Below are 5,076 nucleotides of genomic sequence, written 5' to 3' on the forward strand. Positions count from 1 at the left end.
TGATTCCTGCAATCCTGCTTCTTGTGTTTTCTGTAAACTACAGAGGAATGGGACACAGGCTGGATAGTAAGAGTCAAAAATCAGGACTGAGGGGAAAGAGGTGGAGAAAGATGGGAAGTCCAAATACGTAAGAATAGAATCAATAAATAATTGAAGAAGAATCAATAAATTAATATAAGCATGGAGGTTTTCCATATATTTATTTATTATAGATCAATCATTCTAAGAAAGAGTGACAGGCAAAAAAAAAAAACCCTCAAACATCAGTGATCACTTTTAAAATTGACAACATGTGAAAGCACACAGAATTACCAAGCTTGTACAAATTCTTGTTAAAAATACATCCATGAAGAAGCCAAAGTTGGCCATTATTTGCTAATCACTGTACTGATAGATATACAGGGAATTCTTCAAGTTTCTCATTTACCAGTGAGAAAAAAAGGAAACCTACCAAATGAAATGCCAACATAAATGAATGTCATGGTCCTTTCATTGCTTCTTTTCCTGAGCTATACACAGAAAACAGGCAGACCATCCTTCCATGTATATACTGGGGAAAAAATGGAAAGGGAGCATCTGACAGAAAGTACTACCAAAAAATGGAAAGTGCTGGTAACAGATCTATTAATTTGGGGAGTGCCTGAGGATGGCACTGTAGGCTTAGGTGAATATGTAATACATAAGCATTGAAAAATAATACAACTGCTGAGGCTCTGGTCAGTAGTATCTTTAAAGGACTTAAAATTCATCAGGTTATACACCCACAACCTTCACCAGCTTACCTAAAGTTGCCCAGGACCCATAATTTTTCCATGGATTGTTTCCAGAAGCATTTTTCCAGATGCTGCAGACTACACACATATCCATTCTAGTCGTCTTAAAAGTTTTGGGTTTCCTCTACCTTGATCCCAAGTAACCAATTTCAATAGAACAATCTAAATTTCTAATGATTAATTCCTGACTTTTCTTTGACAGGAATAAAGGCAACATGATGAACAAAAAGAACACAAACCCACCCCCAACAGCCAGTGGCATTAGTTATACCACTAGCTAATGGAAGGCACAAACCTGAAACACTCCTGAGGATTGACAGGGCTACCACAAACACACTTATCTACAAAAAAATTCAGAAGACCTGAAGGATCAGATATCTCCTTAGAAGTATCTGCAGAACAATTCTGTAAGAAAATGAATGATCAGGAACTAGTTCTTTGAAAAAAATCCCTACTACTTTCCTAAAAAAAACCCACCAAACAAAAACAACCCAAAAAGTGATAAAATCAACACAGTGATAATCTCTTTTAAATTAAAGGGAAAAACAAACAAACAAACAAGCAAACAAATTGAAGGAAGGAGTTATTGCTATATTTAATTAGAGATGGATGTTAAATACTGCTTTAGGCCTTGCAGCTCACACACTAAACTTGGCCAAACCACTTCATTCCTTTCTTCCTCAATTTAAGTAGGAAATAAGAATAAACACTCTTCACAATAGCTTAGTCAAAAGGTTTACAGAGTGTTTGGAGATCTCAAGGGATAAGTCAGCACATAAAAGCATAATATTTTTATTGCAACAGACAGGTGTATTTTATCACCTTCTGGATAAATAGGAGTGCAGAGGATTAAAGAGAGTTCATCAAAATAAAAATCTCCATCTCTGTAAGCTGCAGTCTATGTAAATATATCAAGTCACAGTCTCCTCATGCCTCAGCTACTTAATAAAAGGCATACAACCAAGTCACTACTCTTGAGCTGAATGCCTTTAACTTATTAATTCCTAACAGACAAGATAAGGAGATAGGAAACCTCTGAAGCATGTAAATTCCATTGTTTCAAAGTGTAGGCTGTTTTAAAGTGTGTGGTCTTTTAACCCTGCATAGTCACAACAGACCTTTGAAGCACTGTCAACACCTGAATGTCAGACAGCCATCTCCTAATTTGGTTGGTTTACTTCAATTTGTTTTGAGCCAAGGAACAGCTCCCCTCCAAGAGTCAGCTAAACAACTCTGTGGTGAAGAAAGAGGAGAAAATGCCCTGGTAAGATTCCACACTTCAGTAATGGGAGACACTGGAAAGAGCAGTGGGCATCCTTGTGAATCAGATGTGAACCACAGAACAGGGATTCAGAATAATGAGACTGTTTTAACTTTTGCTAGCGCGGAACATGCAAAGGCACCCAGCTTTCAGAATTAACTGGGAGTGGAGAGGGTCTGTGATCCTGTTACCAGTAACTTTTTTCCCCCGGGAGGAGCCCTCTCCAAGAAACTTCCCCTCCCCCTACCCCACACAATATTTTCAGAGAAACTCCAAAAGCTTGGGGCAATCTTTACTCATTCTCAGCAAAATTTATTAATTACAAAAGCTACTGAAAGACATTCTTACTCAAGTTGCAACTCGAGTCTGGTGACTTACATGACAGAACTCCAGAAACAGCAGATTTGTTTCCCTGAGCAATTTTACCTGAATACTTCTCTGAGCTCCTAAAATAGCATCTAACCCTTTCATAGTATAGCAGGAATTCATCCAGAAATAGGAATTTGTTGCTGACAGTCAAAAATACTATATAATAAACAATTCTTTCCTCATCTGCACTGCTATTACAGAACTTAAGTAACAAGTTCAGTGAAACAGCTTCTGATTTACAGCAATTGGGAACACAACGGGGAAAACATCTCTACAGGATACCCCACAGACCACTAAGTGCAGCTAAAAGAGCAGCTTGGCTGTACAGAAGCAAAGCAGGGATAAATCATACTCAGGTTCTGGATCTCAATACAAATCATCCTGCTTTGCTTCATTACTTCTTCCCATCAGGTACAGGTGTAGATGAATTCTATCGATACTCACCACCTCCACCGTGCTGTTCCACGTAAAGGTAATGCCAATTCTTTGAGGGTTGTTGCATTTTATTTATGGATTTTTTTTTTCAGATTAGTTTCTTATGTCTCTCTATTTTTCAGCAGCAACTACCTTAGCAGTTCAGCTGCTACTACTAAGATGAAGTGGTTGTTGAGTAGAGAGACTGAAGAAGAAACAGGTGTACTGCTTACCAAAATGCAATCAATTCTGGTGAATAAATGCTACCAAAATAAAATACTGAATTGTTACTAGACAGTCTTGCTTCAGAATGGCGGATCAACTGATGATTACACTTTTTAGGTTCATTCTTTTGCTAAGCAGACCATTTTAACTTGTGCCAGAAGTGAGTATACAAAGGCACTCATCTGCCAGAATTAACTCAGAGTGGAGGGGAAGTGAAACCTGACTAAAATCCCCTCACTATAAACAGCCAGACTCATAAGTATATTACAATCCCCAGAAAGGCAGAGTAAGGGCTAGAAAGGGAAAAGAACGTATGTTTCCAAGCACACCATAAACTGTTGTAAACATAATAATGCTTCACTGATACCACTACATCCTGGAAGGATTTGGTACTTCCATCATTTAGTCAAATAGGAATCAAACACTCACCTCATTTGGATTTAAAACACAGTTCAGTGCTCCAATAGGGAAAATTTTAATGTATAAAAAAATGCAGTAGAACCACAGATGAATGCTGAGACAGAAGCAGCTGCTTGACAAGATAACTAAAGGGTGCCAAAACAAAGTCTTGTGGGCAGAACAACTGGGGCACATACTGAGTAAGCTTTTCAATGGATTTATGTCAGCATAGCTTCACTAGTCTTACCTTCCAGCTGCACAGTCCCATCTACCAGCTGATCATCAGTTTCTTGTAATTGTGAGACACAGAGGTTACTGATTCAGCTGTCAAATTTTCAGAACAGCCATCATTCTTTCCAATAAGTGGGGAGTATGTGAATACTTAAAAATAGGTAGCAGAATGACATGGCATTGCATATGGCCTTTCTTCAAGCAACATTTCCTTCTGCAGAGGGATTCAGCAGTACCTTTTATCTTAGAAGATGCTAAGTTTCACTTTAAAAAAAGCCAGGGTCTTAAATAGCAAAGCTACTTTTGGAAAGCTAGTCTTCTACATCTTGTAAGTATTACTTTAAAAAAAAAAAAAAAAGAAATAAAAAAGCAGCTAGCATCTTATTATAGAGAAATTATATATAAATATATAAACAACTTATATACAAATGTGAGATTGCAGGCAGAGTCAGCAGAGAACAATGTTGGAAAGCTTTCTGAAATCAGAACGTGTTGGGCAACAGAGAAGAAATTCACAAAACAGAACCCAGAAATACTATCAGGAGCCTCAGCATTATTGTCCCTACCAAGTATGCACTGCCATAGGTGAGGAAAGTCACACAGTCTGCTTGTTCTCCTGAGTAAAAGAGTCCAAGAGGTGGAGGAACACCCTAAAATAGAGGGAAACAATACTCTCCAGCTCCCAAAATATGATCAGTGACCTCACTAGTTGTTCCCATTGATAGGACCCAAGTACTCAGTGCAAGCACAGCATCTTTAAATCTTTTTTTGCTAGTACAATATAAATGTCTCAACCCTCTTCTTCACTTGTGTCCTAAAGATGAACCTGACCAGGATAATTGACTCTCAATCTTCCTGATATAGCTACTGAAAATAACTTCATCTAATGTAATCTCTTTACTACTACTGTAAAACACTTTCTTCTTTCTTCAGGTCACAGGCAGAAGGGTAAGCTGTCTGAGTGCCTAAGATAGTCCTAGGAACACAAAACTCCAGCAAAGATTATTAGAGCTTCACATATAATCAGCACTGTTCTCAGCTGCGAGGAAATCTGATTTACATCAGGCTAGGACTGCAGCAAAGCCATGAAAGGTCTTGCAGAGATGCATAGCTCCAATAAATTCAGAAGCCATTTCAGAAATTAAACTGAGGGTCACATTCTGCTCCTGGTTATGCTGGAGTAATGGCCCTGCAATCAATGGAGTTATTCTTGATTTATATCATACCTGGTAGCACAATTTGGCCACCAGCCTCCAGAACTAGGCTCCATTCTATAGAGAACTTTGAAATATTTCTAAGCTTGTTATTTTAAAATTTACAGTAACAAACAAATAGAATACAGGCTTTTTGAAGTAAAATATTTCCTCCTCCCTAATGAGGGTGTTAAAAGATCTCCCTTGTGTG

Source organism: Athene cunicularia (assembly GCF_003259725.1).
Source record: "Athene cunicularia isolate RWA chromosome 1 unlocalized genomic scaffold, athCun1 chr1_part1, whole genome shotgun sequence".
NCBI classification, from domain to species: Eukaryota; Metazoa; Chordata; class Aves; order Strigiformes; family Strigidae; genus Athene; species Athene cunicularia.